At 46.2% G+C, this 18,387-nt stretch overlaps 1 protein-coding gene across 2 annotated transcripts in view; it reads right to left on the bottom strand.

The window, feature by feature from the left end:
- Nucleotides 1–18,387, bottom strand: part of GFRA1 (GDNF family receptor alpha 1) — a 199,980-nt gene that overhangs the window by 83,430 nt on the left and 98,163 nt on the right. The gene's annotated exons all lie outside the window — the stretch shown is intronic.

Raw genomic sequence — 18,387 nt, 5'->3', positions numbered from 1 at the left:
CACGCACACAGTGGAGACGCCCTCTGCATCTTTCGGCTCATGGCTCTGAGCAAAAAATCTTTATATGTTGGATTCAAGAAAATAAAGTCATCCCCAGGTTTCCTTACGGCAAAAATCTCCAAGACCTCGCCTGTACCCAGATGAATTTGCAAGTTCCTGCTTTCCAGTTAGCCAAGAACTGTTACCAAAAGCAGAAATGTTTATCTACACTGTAACTAGAAAGTCTAATTAATATGTCTGGTGTCTTCTAATGGACTTTGAGTATAAGTCAGATTGCTTGGTGCCCTTTGATATATACTTAAAGGTAATTGGGCAGTCTTTCTGATGTATTTTTAAAGAGCAAACTATTGATTAATAATGTTTCAGTATTAATATAACCACTTTGTGTAGATCAAGAAACATCAATAGCAGAAAACCCATATTTATCTGCAAATTAACAACTCTATATAGATCTGTTACTTTAAGCTAAATGGAGTGCGTCTCCCCATTCCATTCCAGCAGGGGCTGGACTCCTCGTAATAAAGATGAAAGCTGGAGTTGGTCTGATTTTTCCACCGTGTGAAATGAACGCTTTCCCCACACCATGCCCTGGTGCAGCCGAGCAAAAATGGCCGTAAAGCACAACTCTGCTCCCCTCTCTGACAGGCCGATATATATATTTTTTTAAATATATTTTATTGATTATACCATTACACTTGTTCTATTTCTCCCTTCATTCTCCTCCACCCTGCACACCCCCTCCCCCACCATTCCCCCCTTTAGTTTATGACCACGTGTCTCAAGTTCATTAGATTCTATATTTCCCCTACTATTCTTGCCCTCCCCCCTGTCTATTTTCTACCTACCCTCTATGCTACTTTCTGTACCTTCTCCCCCCTTCTCCTCCTCCCACTCCCCTGTTGCTCACCCTCCAGGTCATCTTCATTTCTATGGTTCTGCTCCTGATCTAGCTGTCCTCTTAGTTTGCTTTTGCTTTAGGTGTGGTTGTTGATAACTGTGAGTTTGTTGTCCTTTCACTGTTCATATTTTTTATCTTCTTTTTCTTAGATAAGTCCCTTTAACATTTCATATAATAAGGGCTTGGTGATGATGAACTCCTTGAATTTGATCTTATCTGAGAAGCACTTTATCTGCCCTTCCATTCTAAATGAAAACTTTGCTGGATAAAGCAATCTTGGCTGTAGGTCTTTGGATTTCATGACTTGGAATACTTCTTTCCAGCCCCTTCTTGCCTGTAAGGTCTCTTTTGAGAAATCCGCTGACAGTCTGATGGGAACTCCTTTGTAGGTAACTGTACCCTTATGTCTTGCTGCTTCTAGGATTCTCTCCTTCATTTTAATCTTGGGCAATGTAATGATGATGTGCCTTGGTGTGTTCCTTCTTGGGTCCAACTTCTTTGGGACTCTCTGAGCTTCCTGGATTTCCTGGAAGTCTATTTCTTTTGCCAGACTGGAGAAGTTCTCCTTTATTATTTGTTCAAATATGTTTTCCACTTGTGGCTGTTTCTTTTCCCCTTCTGGTACCCCTATAATTCGGATGTTGGAACATTTAAAGGTGTCCTGGAGGTTCCTAATCCTCTTCTCATTTTTTTTGAATTCTTGTTTCTTTATTCTTTTCTGGTTGGATGTTTCGTTCTTCCTTCTGGTCCACTCCACTGATTTGAGTCCCAGTTTCCTTTCCATCACTATTGGTTTCCTGTGTCTTTCCCTTCATTTCAATTAGTTTAGCCTTCATATGTTCCTGTAATTTGTGACTATAATCAACCAGTTCTGTGAGCATCCTGATCACCAGTGTTTTGAACTGTGCATCTGAGAGGTTCGCTATTTCTGGGTCGCTTAGAGTTACTGGCTGTGGGGCTTTGAGTTCTTCTTGAGCCATAATGTTTTGGTCTGTATGTGCCTGTTACGTATGAGGGGCAGGGCCCTAGGTGTTCACCAGGGCGGGGCAACTCAGTCACTGGGTTGTGACGCTGTATGTGGGGGCGGGGTCAAAGGAAATCAATGGCAGTCCTGTCTGCCTCCTCCTGCAGCCTGCGCCTGCTCGGTCAGTCTCACTGCTCACACCTCTGCTGGTTTACCTGCACGCGAATGTGTGACCGCGCTCAGCCTTCCCCACACCCTCACTGGGTCCTCGATGCTACCCCTGCTGCCTGTGCCATCTGGGTCACCTGGATCTCCTGGGTCGGGGGATCCTTCCTGCCTGACCCTGCTCTGCTGCTGGCTCCGCCCCTCTTACCGGTCCCGGTTGAACGGTTCGCTGTTGTCGGACTTCCGTATAGTTCAATTTTCTGTTCTTTGGCTGCGTCTTTGTTTACTAAACCTTGGTTGTATTCAAACTTGGTTGTGGGAGAAGGCACAGTGTTTCCACCTACGCCTCCATCTTGGCGGAAGTCCAATATTCTTAATACCTTACTTGATGAAAACATTTTATACTTTGGGAGCTTTAATTGCCGCCACCACCAAGCAGAATGAAATAAAAAATGATCGTACCATTCAGGATGGAGGTGGGGATGGTCCCGGCTTTATCACTGCCTAAAACACTTGTGTAGTTCATATACTTTGAGGATCCATTCATTCAAATCGATTCCTACAAAGAGGAAAGGCTGGCGCATCATGAAGACTTGGAATGAACCAGTTCCGGAGGCTGGGTTTTAGGAACCTGGGCAAGGCGCATCTCAAACAAATGGGAACTGTTGGTTCTTTTTTTTTTTTTTTTTAAATACCTAGAAGGCCTTGTGATTCTACTGAAGAGGTTGGTTTGAGCAGCACCCTTTGGTTGTCTCGAGCGTGGCAGTTGGGGCCCGCTAACCTCCAGGCAGGCGGTGTAAACAGTGGCATGAATGGCCGAGACAACCTACAAATAGCAGCGATGGCAGTTTCCATGCTGGGACCATGCACCAAATTTCCACAAGGGTCACTTTGCTCTGAGCTGATGACAAAATATCCAGACATAGCAAATGCTACCTGAATGTTATTTAGATTTATGGAGGGAGAAAAAGATAGCAGCTGGCAGGGCTCCTTGCCCTAGTTTAATTCTCTCCCTCTCTCTCCTCTACAATGAACGTGGCCGATTTAAACTGTAAGTCTCCAACAAGCTGGAAAAGCCACAGATGGAAATTAACATGCAGAGAACTGAGGAGTATGCACAGGGAGGTCACACGGTAAGTGTTCGGTGCCCTCAGAAGAAGAATGGGATATGAGCATCCGGGATCCTGATTCTGAGCCAATGTTCTCTCTACTCCAGTGGGTGTTGACCTACAAGTTTGCCTGGTGGCTCTGCTGCAGGAAGTGTGCTGGCCTGAATGTCATTGCTCTGTTTGGTAGAACATCTGAATAGAGGCTCTGAATGACGACACTTCATTAAACCAGTGACTCTTACATTGTTCTGAACAAGAACCTCCTGGAAAGCTGGGATCCCATCCCCACAGAATCTACTCAGTGGGTCTGGAGTGGTACCCAGGAATCTGCATTTCAACACACTTCCCTGGGTCCTGCTACACCACATTTTGAGAACTACTTCACTGCTGAAAGAAAACGGCTTTCAGATAGTAAGTCTATTAATGAGATTGCTTTTCGAATCCAAAGAATCCAAAGAGTCAGATATGCCAACAATAATTTAAACTATAACAAGTATTCTTTAATAATTATATCACATGACTCATTCATTCATTTGCTCATTCATTCATTCAGAGTGTTGATGCTAACATTTACAGTGTTTACTATCAGGCTAAGCCATATAAATTCTGCCCCTATTATTCAAAGACCAATCTACCCACTCATATTCAATTCAAGGTACTGAACATTAACCAACGAACAGCATGGTATAAATGTGCCGGATACCTGTGAGGAGGACAAGATAATGTCAGCGAAGCAAAAAATAACCCCTTCTTGTTAAAAACTCAAGGAGCAAATATACTCAAAGAGGAACCTAATGCTAGATATATACGGGACTTGGCAGAAACTCTCAGCTGGCAAAGGATAAACCACTTCAAAACAGTCCTATGACAACTGGGTATTTCCTTGGAAAAAGATAACATTATAGGTTTGAAGCATCCACACACAAAACTAATTCCTCAGTGAATGAAAGAATGAAATGTGGAAAAGAAAACTTGAAAACTTTTAGAAAACAACATGGCAGATTATCTTTATGACTTCGAGATAGGGAAGAAATATTTAAAGACGATGCGCATACCCCAAACTATAAAGGAAAATTAATACATTGGCTGCATTACAACTGTAAACAGTACCACAAAAAAGATTAGAACAGCTCTGGCTGGTGTAGCTCAGTGGATTGAGCACGGGCCTGTGAAGCAAAGGGTTGCCGGTTCGGTTCCCAGTCAGGGCGCATGCCTGGGTTGCAGGCCAGGTCCCTGCAGGGGAAGCATGAGAAGCAACCACACATTGATATTTCTCTCCCACTCTTTCTCCTTCCCTTCCCCTCTCTTTAAAAATGAATACATAAATTTTTAAAAAAGATTAGAACAGCAATGTACAAAGGTGAGCCACAGGCTAAGAAAAGATACTTAAACTCACAAAATGACAAAAGAATGACACCCAGAATCATACGGAACTCCCATGAATCAATACGAAAGAGAAAAAATGATGAGGTGATCAATAAAAAGACTACCAAGGGTAAAAACATGATGATAAAATTATGAGGATGGAAAAGAATAGAATTTTAAGTTCAAAGGGCAAAAGGAGTGATACAAGCTTTCTGACTATTGAGGAAAATCTTAGTAGTATATTATTTAAATGGACACTAGTGAAAGTGAAATCATTATACTATTTTTATTTCACTAAATTCTTTGAAAAGAGTGATATTTTATCTTGAAATACATTAAAAATCATGCAAAATAAATTCTTTCCAACTGCATAAACTTATGCTGAAATATTTTAGCTGCCAATTAGAATATGTATGAGAAATTACATAGTTTTCCAAAATTCTTTTGGAGACTATATGAGCAAAAAAGTTTGAAGACCACAGCTACAGAGGACCTCTCATACATATGAGTAACTATGAGATTTCACTGTCCCTTGTTTACTTCCAATTAATAATTATTATAGCCCAAGTGCCCATTGGCAGAAGACAGGACAAATTTATCATGGTATAGTCACGCTGTGAAAAATGACAAATGGCAGTGAAAAATGAATAAACAACAGGAATATGTGTCAAGATGGGTAAATTTTAAAGCAATGTTTGAAAATAAGGCAGGCTGTCAAAGTATATGTACTGATTAACATTTTGATAAAGAATAAAAACCTAGAATCCAGGTGCTTGTGTTTCTATCGTTGGTATACATACAACAGAAACAGTATGAACACCAAACCAAAAGGGAGACAGAACCCAGTATCTAAGGGGACCCCAGGTTTTGTAGGGCCACCGTATACATAATCAAGGGCGCTTTCTTTAAAACATGAACAGAGTTTTGCACAGAAAAATATGATGTGTTATCACTGCATATGACACATTATCAAGCATATTCTTGACAGGAGATGACTTCCAATTTGAGTAAGTGTTGATCTGAGTAGACACATTTGCTTGTAACTTGATATGCTTAATGATTTGACATGTTTTCCCATAACCTAGTTCCTGGCTCTATACCTTTCCTACTTTGTTTCTCCTCTACTACCCACAAACGTCAGGTGTGGGCACCACTGGACACATGCACATTGCTGCTCTATGACCTCTGGTCCAACATGTCAGCTTCGTGACATGTTGCTGGTGAGTGGGAACAGTGGGCGGTGGGCGTGTTCCTGGAAGCCACACCACTTTCTTCCACTGGGACATCTAGCAACGACTTAACCATACATGGAAATGACTGGGACCCACATAAATGTATCCCACTAAACCCAAACTAAATGCACCCCTGATGTCAACTTTCCCTTAGCCAGATGCTCAGTTATCTGAGAACTACCAGATCCTGCTGGACTGAAAAAATAGAGTGGAAAGAGACAGTAATCTTTGCCAACTGCAGCTAAAGTCTTGTCTTCCACAAATTCTACAAATTTTTACAAAAGCATATAATCATGTAAACTCATTGCCAGAGCCTCTCCTAGGGCTTGAGGAAGGAAGGCACCAGCATCTTAAGTTTCATCAGCTTCCCAGTAAAGCCACCCCTGGGGACCTGGGGATGATGGAGGAAGGGATCTGTAATGATTTATTTATGTGGATTTGTATGTGTGAGAGAGAGAAAGACAGAGATCTCAGCTGCAAATATGGCAATAGGTTAGGGTTTGATAAGGGTACTTGATAAGGGCATTTCTGTTTACATTTGTTTGTCATGTTCCACTAGAAGATAGAGACAGAAACAGAGAAAATGCTGAGTGCGCTTGCATCCTGAAATCTCCCTGCAAACAACCAGTGGTGAATCGGTGGGCGTGGGGAGGCAGCCTGATAGATCTTGTGACAGCTGTCAGTCACCAAGGGTCAAGCTCTGCGCTCTGCTGGTTGGAGCTAGTGGTTGTTAATACGCCCTCAAATTAAAAAGCGCACGTGTGACATCCTTTTTCCACAAGAGACCAGCTTATGCCCCCACTCCCGACTCCGCACAGAAAGGGCTACCTGCTTTATCAAGACAAAAGAAAACGCTAGCGCCAAGCGTGACTCTTGTCACCACATGTCACTTCGCATCTGCTGGCACATGTCAAAGAATGACACAAAAAGCTGCCACCTGCCACCCTCTCACACAGCACATCAAACTTCTTTTTGTAAAACACTTCAACAGCAACCAAGAGAAAATTCCCTTCAGGAGCCACAGGGCCTCCTGCGGACGGGAGCGAAGAGAAATCTCATTTCCTGGAACCGGAGACAACGGAGGAGGAGGAAGCAACTCTGCGAAAGGTCTCAGGTTAAAAATAGGCCCTTGCCGCTTCCCACCTGCGAGCGTTCCTCCCCCAGATATCCGTTTCCAGGGGACCACGGTGGAGGTGTCAAAAAGCCACATGGAGCCTTTTCTAGAATATGAGTTGTAACAATTTCTGCCTCAAATGGCGATTATTATAGGATGTGATGGCTAGGCTATTTTCCACTGTGCTTTTATCAAGAATGAGAACAAAGAAAATTATTTGGTGGTGGTAGGTACAAAGGTGGAGGATGTTTTGCCAAGTTTGCCTTTTGTCCTCTGGCTTACCCTTGGAACATTTTAAAATAATTACCAAGAACGACAAAACTTTAGGGCCATATGGGACCTCAGAGATAATCCAGTCCAATATTCTAATAACAGTCAAGAACCATATGATTTCACTCACATTCAATACATGGGCTACAAAGCTGAAAGCTGTGAATCAATAAACAAGGCAAATAAACAAACAAAACCCCACAGACACAACAATATGGTGGTTACCAGAAGGAAAGAGCTGCAGGGAGGTAGAAAAGGGTGAAGGGAGTCATATACATAGTGATGGAAGGAGACTTGACCTTGGGTGGTGAACATACAACGTAATATACAGATGGTGTATTACGGAAGTGTACACTTACAACTTATGCAACTTCGTTGCATCCCAGTGAATTAAGGGGAATCTAATGAACAAATGTCATCCCAGTGCACCAATGTCATCCCAGTGAATTAAGGGGAATCTAATGAACAAAATAGAACCCCGGGCACGGAAACATGGAACAGACTGACAGTGACCAGAGGGGAGGTGGGAGGGGGACAAGGGTGGAAAGAAGGGGAAGGACTAGACAAAGAACACACAGGAATGACCCACAGACATGGACAACAGTGTGGGAATTGACTGTGGGGGTGAAGGTTGAGATGGGAAGAGGAGGACAAAGGAGGAAAAAATTGGGACAACTGTAATGGAATAATGATAAAAATTATAAAAATACTTACATCACAGCCTTCCCGCCCCCAGTGAAGTAACAAAGGTGGTGGAAGGAACCACTTGCCGGAAGCCACACAGCTACAAGGACTCAAGTCTTCCCACAGCAGAGCCTGCAATCACGTGACTCCGGGCATGTTACTAACCTCTATTCCCTCTCCCTTCATCTGGCAAATGGGGTCTGGCAGCAGCAACACGGACCTCCCGAGCTGTGGTGAGGATGCAATGAGACCACAGGTGCCTCGCACACAGCACGTGCTACCTTGTGGGCTGTTTTTGTTCTGTCATTGACCAGCTCACGTACTTCTTCCACGTTGCCATGGTTCGACCACAAAGGCCTGTTCCAGAAAGAGCTTGACCGGGGCAGCACTCACAGACAGATGAATACATAGAAAATGATCGTTTCCACATGAAGACTTTTGTAACATAACTGACTTTGATCCGAAAGAAAACAAAATCATTAAACACAAGGGTGCAGCTTTTCCCGGGACATGGAGAAGAGAGAGGACGGATGAGAATGAAGGGTTGAGATCCTCACGAAAGACTTTTGAGGGTCCCTAAACAGTGAATGGGGTCACTTTTTAACTTGATTCAAATTAAATCCCCAATGTACTATTTTTGTAAAGGAAGGAAACTGTTCTAATAATGAGAGTACCCCGGGTCTAAGGAGTGTTACACACGCCCAGACAAGGAACTGGATGGACACGGCCACCACGCAAGTGCCCCACAAGCCTAGGGGATTACCAGCGAGTCCTATGATCAGTAAGGTAGCTCCAACATTATGTACCACTTTAAAATATGCTTCCAGGATGTTCCTGTAAGAAAGAGCCAATGTCGCGTTGGAGGAGTTACAGGAAATTAATCAGGACCCTGACATGCTTGAGAATACTTGGCATTGACAGTGAAGCTATCGACACTCGCGATCTCCTTGAATTCCAAGAAAGCAAGAAATAGCAGCACAATAAAAAAAAAATCTTTCATAACAGATGATTAGAAAATATAGCCCGCAGAAAATCGGGCTCTCGTTGCACTTTGCACATTAAAAATCCAAATATGTTCAAGAACCTGGGATTTTTAACCCCCCACAGCTTTAGCACAAAGAATCACATTAATAAGACACAATTTAGATTTGCATTTTTTAATAAGCTTGGGATCAAAGGGAATGCATAGCTGAAGGGGCAGTAAGCTGTGAGCCTGCAAACTGCTCACAACACACTGGAGGAAGAAAATGTGCGGCCCGCCCACCCCCCCACCCCCCACCACCAGCAGGACGACACCTGGAATTTCAGAAGTTGAAAATAGATTCTTTCTGGGGTACATCTTGACTGCTTAACGATGCCCAAGCATGTCAAATCGGTCACCTGCCAATCAGTAATGGACTTGGTTCATCCTAACCTTCTGGCACCTTAACTGGGGACATCGATGGAAGAGCTGACTTGGGACTTTTTCTCTTATACATATTCCTTATTATGTAAAGACAAGAATCAAATTCCTTAATTCCTTGGGTTGGGAAGGCTCTGAGTGTGGTTTACTATTTATCAAACCATTCTTCATTATCGTGAAAAACAAAATCACTCCCATTTTCAGCTTGAAATCAGAGTACCAGAGGCTAAGAGTCTCACACAGGTCTTAGGACATGTGTCCCAAGGACTCCAAGAATGACTTCCCCGGAGACAGTGTAGATGTAGCCTTCTAACAGTGACATTAGTTAATGTTTCCGCGGGCTCACTGTGTGTCCAACACGGTACCAACCAAGAACTCCACATGCATGATTTCACTCTGTCCTCCCCATTTTAAAGGCGAGGAAAGGCTAAGTGGTGGGGCTGAGATTTGAACTTGGGCAGATGCCGAGCCCCTGGGTCAGCGCCATTCCTGAAGGCCTATTAGTCTTCCTCTCTGACCCACTAGCTTCCCCAACCCCAGCCCACCACATCCCAAGCCAGCCCTGTGAACAGGTTTCCTCTAACCTCCTTGGCTGTTGTACTGCTTGTCATTAAAGAAAAACCCTAGTCCCGCTGCATTTCCTTCAGGAAGTTCCCCAGACCAGGGCTGGCCAGCCTTTCCTGCTTGATGTGTGATGTCCTAGGCAGGAGACATGGAAACGTCTCTGAGGGGTCCCACAGTGGGCACTGAATTGGGTGTGTACACAGTCCACATCTCCCTAGGAATGCTTTTCACACTCACAGAGCAACCCCCAACAGTCCCCCACCCCAGCCACATATGACTGAACCAGAGGTCACCGCCTGGGTCAGTCCAATCCGCTGTCTGCTTACACTGAGACTGGGTATCAAGCCAAGGCCCCTTGTAAGCCTCACAAGTGCTTTCTGGTCCTAGGTTTCCATAAGACATACCTGGGTTCTTATTCCCCAAGCAAGGGACCACAGATTAGGAAATACCCCAAAGGGGAGCTTTGGTAGTTTGTGTTACCGAACTGATGACATGAGGAAGCCTTCCCTGGGCAGGAGGGCTAGGAACACCCACCCCTGCTACAAGGCCAGAGCAATGCGTCTTCTCTTAGGTGGGAGGTAGCCGAGCTGATGATCGTTAATATAGGAGTGGAGCAGTGACTTGTCACGGGATAAATCGATTCAAGGAGACAGGGGAATAGAAACAATGAATCTGCTAGGGAGGTAAGCGGCTGCCAGCAAGATGGGAGGAAGAGGGCCCATCTGAAATTTGTGACTGGCCTTGAAGGAGGTGACGGTAGGAGGCAGGACGATAAACACATGACGAAGGCCTGGCAGACGGGTGGTCTTAGAAGACAGGGTGGGGAGCGGCTGATAACAAACAGTCGTTCGTTCATTCATTCAATCGGTTGTTGAGCATCTCATGTGTCTCAGAAGTGAACCACAGCATAGAACCGGAGAAGAAAAAGGCAAAGAAACAATGGCATTTCTTACAAGAGCAGTCAACTCTACCATCCAATTTTAGGACGTGAAGTCAGGGAAGCGCTTTCCCATAAGGCGAGGGCTGAGCCAAGCCGAGGGGCAGGGAGACACTGGGAGATCTGAGACTCAAGGAGGAGACGGTGTGTCTAAGTGCAGCGTGGGAAGAGGGGGTGGTAGGATGAGGTCAGAAAAGCTGGCAAGAGTCAGGCACTCAGCTTCACAGGCGCAGGAAGAAGTTGGGATACTGCTCTACGTGCAAAGGGAAGTCACGGAGGGGTTCCGAGCAGGAAAGGGACAGGATCCAATTCCCGTCTGCTGGGTGGAGAATGCGTGACCACGGAGATGTCAGGTGGGCCAGAGAGGAAGTGGCAGCGCCGATGAGGAGGCCACTGCGATAATTCAGTACCCCACGCTGTGCGATCACCCACCATCTTTATAACCACCATTTAAAATGCTCACCATTTTGAAAGCATCTCTAGCAGCACGTTCACCCACTCAGCATTAGTCACGTACATACCCGGGCAGGGTCTTTTATGTATTTACGTATTTTGGTGAAGTTTCGGAATCACACATATTGCCTACCATGACCGTCGGACCATTGCCTGTGGACTTGTTAACATAGCGTAGAATTATTTTTATATCTGCCACATTAGATTCACTAAGCTGATGACACTCTGTTATTCGGCAAGTAATTACTGTTTGTTAGGGAGGGATTAGAAGACAAGTTTTTTTATTGAACACTGAACTGCTTGTCAACAGTGGACCGAGTACTTACAAACCTGGTCTCATTTAATGGTCAGCACAGTTGATCAACCAACCATCCACCCACCCAACAAATAAATACTGAGTGACCCCCTTTATTGCCCCAGTTTTACAGATCAAGATACAGTCTCGGGATGGTTAAGTGATTTGTCTGACACTACAAAGCCAGCTCTCTGGAGAGGCCCTGAGCGGGGGGAGCAGGGTTAGGTATTAGACACAAAGGTTTTCCGAAGGTGCAGGCACAGGGTAAGCAAGGGGAGCGACAAACAAAGGATGGGGCCCTTCCCAGGGCCCCCGGAGCATGTCGCCATGCCCCCTCCCTTCACCCATCTTTCTGGAATTCCTAGAGCAGGAACAGGTTTGTAGAGATAAGGACTAGGGCACTTGTGAGAAGTCCGCAATCCCCCGTGGCAAGGACGTGGTCAAGGTCAGGCCCTGGGCAGAGTGACAAGGCATTGTCAAATGCATCCCACCCCAACGATGCTGGTGATCCTGTCGTGTTGGGTGTTACCTGCTGCTTTGGGAATTAAACTCCCTCGCCTTAGGACATCACTTTGGATAGCTCTCCATTTATTTGAGAGCTCTTTAAAAAGTAGTGACTCTGCAAACTATGAAAGTTAATAATAAACCTTCTAGGAAAGAGGAAGATATATCAGTGACCTGGGATAAGCACAGCTTTCTCAAAACACGAAGGTCCCTCACCATGATGAAGACTGACAAGCTGAAAAGCATTAAATAAACAAAATTCAGTTAATCAAATGATACCCTTTAAAAAAGTGAAAGACAAGCTAGAGTGTGAGAAGAGATATTGGCAACACATTTATCTCACAAAAGATTTTTATCCGGATTTGATAAGCCCTCCTCCAATTGCAAAAGAGAGACAACCTAGCTCCGTTGTAAAGTAGAAATATTGGGCTTCTCAGAATTCCTGTGGCAAAGAACTTGATGTCCTTCAATCCTCCCAACAAGCCTACGAGGTGCGTATTATTGTTCTCACGTTAAAAACGCAGAGTTGGACTTAAAGCAGGTTAATAAAAAAGCCGCCTGGGTCTGCTGGTAGCGGGCAGAGCAAATGGATGTAAATTTGGGTTCCTGGGCTCCCATGCCCTTTGAAGACTCGGCACTGCTATCCCCAACATGGTGACACACAGTCCATCTAAATCGTCCGCCCTCTGAAGAGGCAAGCAGCAGAGGCCACCTGTCACCTGCCTGTCACACACAGGATGCTAATGGGCAGCCCCAAGATGAAAGTGCTTCGCTGCAGTTCACCGGCAAAGGTCTAGCGGGAGCAATGGCCTTTCTTCCATCGCCCAGCAATTGGTAAAACATTAATGAACTAAGAACGATAGAAGACATTTTCATATTCCCCCCAAAATCTGCTGATTTGCTGAGCGACTTTGACCCCGCAAGCACAAGCAGGCTCAGGGATACGCGGTTAAGGAAGGCACAGCCCCGAAAGCAAAGTGCTGAGGAAAGTGCAGGAAAGCACATTCACTCCTCCAGCCCCTCATGAAAAATTGAAGGTTAGGCTGTCAGGGTATAGAGAGCCCTGCTGCTGAGCCGCCCGATCGTCACGCTGGGTGCACGCCAGCACGAGAGGCAGCCCCAGAGCCACAGAGGCTTATGGACTTGGGGAAAAAATAGATGGTGGTAAAGACCAACCCTGGTTTATGAATCTGGCCAGGGGGAAGGGGACGAGCCCTCGGATGGAACAGGTTCTCTGGCACACCCACGGAAAGAAAATGCCAGAAAACAGAGAAGGCCTGCGTGGCCCAGGTGAGGCAGTTTCACCTGAGGGAGGTTCCAAATGAGTGTTTTTGTTCACAAATGGGTCCCCTCAGGCTTGGCAAGAAGCCATGCAGGCCTCGTGTCCAATCCAGCGAGACAAAGCGTGCCGCTCAAAACAGGGAACGCAGCCAGACTTTCTGAACTGCCCCGGTGCAGGGTTCTCAATGGCAGACTGGCGAGGACAGCAGAAGACTCTCCCTTCTAATGAGAATAATCTATCACCACTGCATCAATTTGATTAATGTAATGGGACCAGTTCAGAGGGAGGAAATTACAGGTCATTAGGAGTAATCTCAAATTAAGTTATGGGTTCAAATGATCTTCTTCAGTGTTCTGAAGAATTTCCCCAGAATTTTATTTTGGCATGTTTTATTCACAGGACAAATAATATTTACATGATTTTAAAAACCTCTCTGTGCAAAGAACTGTGCGGGGGCCTGAATACTGGAATCCAACTAAACACGCTTCAAAATCTAATCTTGCCCCCACCCCCACATCTCCCACGCAGTGTTTTGGGTTCAAATGTGTGTTCCCTCCCTACCTATTCCTTATTTATCTTCCTCGGTGACAAAACCAACACCTCAACTCCAGGTTGTTTTCAAACGGTTTGATTCCAATTAAACGGCTGAGAACTACAATAAGAACAAAACTATAAATCATGTTAACCATCTGTGTTTGGCAGATAAAGACGGCAAATGGAAAGGTTAAGTTGACACTCTGCATTTAATCTGCGCTATTGTAGAAGGAAAACCCAATTAGAGATGATATTTCATTGCAGGCTCTACGCCGTTTCCCTTTTGTTCTTTAATTCGAGTGGTAGCATTGTGTTACCAACGGGAGAGAGGGGGTTCACGGTCTCCTCCTCCAACGTGTTGCATGGGCGCCCTCGTTTAAAAGTATCATGGCCAGTGCCAGCTAATTATAACCAGCTAGTCCCAACTTTGCAGGTTTAGCGGCAGAACCGTGTTCAACAGCACCCTGCACTGCTCCTTCCAAGTAGAACGAACAAGGGATGGGGGAACCCAGAGAGAAGGTGCTTTCAAACTTTAAGAAATCGAAGGAAAGGTGAATCCAAACATCTCCTCGGGCGTCAGCTCTCTGGGCGCCACTTGCGTGTGGACAGAGAAATCTAGGGGTAGAACGATCAGAAGCAGCGTTTTGAAGAAATGTCGTTGGCTGACCTGGACACAAATTGCTCTCCATGTGGGTTCCAAAGTGGGGTTTTAGTGACTTTCTGAGGGTCCAACACTCAACAGCTGCTAGACCTGGGCATCGCATGGCCAGAAGGGGCAGACATGCTGTTTCTTATACTTTCCGGAACAGGCCACCCGGGGGTACCCAGCACACCAGCCCTATGGTGACTATTGGCAATGCGGGGGTGGGGGGTACCATTCTACCTGTCCCCCTCCCCAGAATCTATAGTCCTGCTTCCCCCAGCCTTTGTTCTTCTGAATATGCTGTTCCTGTGCCTTGAGCACCTCCATACCCTCCTGGTGATGTCCTACTTGACCTTGAAGAAAAAGCCTCCCTTGCCTTCTGCTCCAGTGAGGCTCTTCCTCTTCCCTGCCATGCCCTCATCATGCCAATGACACTTGTCACAGTATCTGTTCCTGTGCCTGTCTTTCCTGCCAAGCTGGGAGTTCCCTACTGCAGAACCACCCTAGTAAGCTCTACACTCCCAGCACCGTGCACAACAGATGACGATGTGAAGAAAAGATGAACGAGTGAACAGACCGCCACAGGCCAGTTTCCGGTCCTGAACCTCAGGGGTGGTGACAAGGGCCATCTCCGATCTACTCTGATGCTCCCTGGCTTTGCACAAACACGGTCCTCTGAACAGACCGCAGCCTTCCATTTCTTGCTCAGTGAATGTGGCGAGTCTGAAAACTCCTCTCATAGGAAAGTCTCTGATCTCTAGGTTACTCCCACTAACTAGTCCTGGTGGCATGACTTGTCGTTGCCACTTCATCAGGGATGGTCTCTGAGTCACACCGATGCAGAACTCCCATACGATCCCCCCACCCCCCAAGGGAGACTGTACGATGAACTCAGCAGAGTAAGCAGCCCCGGGGCTGGAAGGGGGTATTATTCCTGATCAGCATGCGCCCCAGAAAGCAAGGTAGTGAGAGTTACCCCACGAGTGGAGATTTTTCCCCCGTGACTGTAGTCACCGAGTGCATTTGGAAATGGCATGCCCAGCTAGGTAGACTGTAAGCTCCATGAGGTCTAAGACCAAGGATGGGCAGAGTACCAGACTGAGAAGATATCTGTCAAATAAATGAAGGATTCAGGCAAAAACTGTGGGAGCTGTGCCAAAAGGTACTTTTCTCTCCATTTTATTCACGAGAAAGCTGTGCAAACCCAAACAGGTTGCTCTGTCCAAGTGGGAACTGAGTTTCTGGCCTCCAAGCGGGAAGGGGGCCTAGGGCCCTGGAGCGCGGCCAGTGCCCCAGAAGGGGGGCCACTATTCCAGCCAGCAGTGCGGGAGGACAGTGTCAGTGCAAGGAGAGTGGTGTCCAGACGACACTCAGCAGGATGTGGAGGGCCACCAACAGCAAGGTAGGGGAGAGGGATCTGTCCCCCGGCCCCCAAGGGGCACTAAGAGAGAATAAAACAATGAGGACTTTTGCAGAAAGCTGGAGCCCAGGGTCTACCCTTGGTGCAAAGGCAGTGGGTGCCCAGGGACAAGCTCACAGGGTCACGGAGAGCTGCAGTGCCAAAGGCCCCACGCTGACTCAGTCTTGGCCCTGTGAGCACTGCATGTGGTCCTTTACACCAGCGGTCCTCAACATTTTGGGCATCAGGGTCTGTTTTTGTGGAAGATAATTTTTCCATGGATCAGGGCTGGGGAGATAGTTTCAGAAAGATTCAAGCGCACGCAGTACACTCAACTGAACCTTCTGCTGTGTAGCCCGGTCCCTAACAGGCCTGGACTAGTAGTGGTCCACAGCCCGGAGACTGGGGACCCCTGCTTCAAACTGCACACACACGCACTGGACCCCTGGGTGCCAGCAAACACTGGGGCTGCCCATCCTCCACAGCAGAACCTTGTGTTTGGAGGGAACAGTGCATCGTGGTACCTGAGATTCGAAAGTGTGATGCAGTGACATTTTTTAAAAATGCCAATACATATCCTGACTGTATTTAACTGTGCGCAATGCATTGTGGGCCAAAATCAGTAGGTATAGGCCAAAGCAGAGGAGGAAAGCCAAACAACCTCTATCACGACTGAAGTCCCAGTCCCAGGCTTCTTTGTGCCCCTGCCACTGCTCTGAGGGCAGAGTAACTTCTGGCCCAGCTCCCCCTGGCCCCCTGGATCTTCTAGCCCAGCACTTTGAGAGTGTGCACCTCAGAACTGGATGAAGGGCTTGCAGGCAAAAGCCACCCCAGTCAAATAAACGGGAAGCTGAGCACGTCTCTCCCTTTTTTCTTTCCTCCTCTGAGCCGCGCCTCCCTTGCCAGCCTTTCTCCTGAGCACATTTCCTCACTGCAGAACTTGTCTGAGCCTTTTACACAGTGTTGTGTGGCAGACCCCAAGGTGACGCTGTGTCCTATGCAGTGTTTCCCGCCTCACTTCACGGAATGGTAACGGAACAATGGAAGTGCAGGGCTTTGTGTCATGGGAACCTTCCCCACAGGAAGGTACTTCGTTCGGGGTATGAAGCGCCATGTGCCCCAGGCCTGGGCCCTGGGTCTGGAGGTGCGTGTCGAGGGTCGACCAGAAGCATGCACTCTGAACTTGCACTACACACAACCCGATGCACTGCTTTTGCCTGGTTCACACCCTCCCTGGGCAACTGAAGTGAGAAACTGTAGCTTCCGGGCAGCCTGGGACAGGCCTGCTCTGCTGACCCCCAGGTGACCCTGAGACAGGCAGGACACAGGTGGCCACACACAGAGGGCCAAGCAATGGCACATCTTCCCCTCCTCCCATCCACCCCAGCTGCCTGTAGATCAATCCAGGAAACAAAAAGTGAAGGTTACCTGTAATTCCACAACTTACAATCACACGCTAGAAATGAATCCCACCTCCCGTCACAGAATGAACCACAAAAAAATTCAAAATACAGAATTTTTTCTGTATAAAAACTGAATCATGTGAAATTTATCTTATTCCACTAACCAGTTTATCAGGAACACGAGAAATGCTCTCATCCATGCGGTCAACTGCATTCTACTGCCTTATAAGAACTGTCGTTTATTCTCTGGTCCCCTTTCACTGGACATAAAAGCCCTTTGGTTTTTATATTTCGGTTTTTATTGTTCGTTGTTCCAAATAACATTGCCGTAAGCATTCTGGAGTTTATGACTTTGCATACCACATCTTTGCACACTAAGTTCTTAGAAAGAAGATTGCAGAGTCGAAGGGAAGAATATTTTTTAATTTCAGAAGATATTGTCAAATTACTCTCCCAAACTGTTGTAACCATCTTACATTCCTGCCAACGCTAGAGAAGAAGGGTGCTTAGCACTTTTCCCTAATACTTATTTGGGTGTATGTCTTATTTCCCAACCAGTCACAAAATGCCTACAAGGCAGCAAACATCACTTATCCATCTCTGTGTATCACGTGCTTGGCATTTCATCTCACTCAGTAGATGCTCCAGGAATATTTGCTGGATGAATGTCAGTAAGAAATCATTAGGCATCATTCAAGTGCCTGGGATGAAACCATAATCCACAAGCAATAAACTAAGATCCATGTTATACAACATGACAAAGGCATACAATTATCTGTAAGAATAACTGTCCTAAATGGGCTTGAGATCAATGACCAATTAATGGGCAATATAAGTTTCACCAAAAAAAAATGTATTGCCTTTAACAAATCACGCATTTAGATAACCCCCAAGAGGCGGGGACCACCAGGCACACAGCCATTAATGGATCCAAACATCCACTCACAGGCTGAATTCGACTCGACGTAAGCCAGGACTGGTCTCTGAACTATGTGGAAAGGAAGACACCTGTCAATAACAACGATGAATTATTAACTCTTTGGTTATAGGATCTTAATTTACTGCTCACCCCCTCATAGGAAATCCATGCACGTGAAGAAACCTGGAGGAGTACTCTCCCTGGAGAGTCCTGGAGACACCCAGGACTGTTGTCTCCTTCTCTGGAGACGT

This window comes from Sturnira hondurensis, unplaced genomic scaffold (assembly GCF_014824575.4).
Source record: "Sturnira hondurensis isolate 20B ecotype Veracruz unplaced genomic scaffold, ASM1482457v3 Scaffold0014854, whole genome shotgun sequence".
Classification (NCBI taxonomy): domain Eukaryota; kingdom Metazoa; phylum Chordata; class Mammalia; order Chiroptera; family Phyllostomidae; genus Sturnira; species Sturnira hondurensis.
Note: the sequence above shows the minus strand (reverse complement) of the source record. Positions and strands in the feature narration are given on the sequence as shown.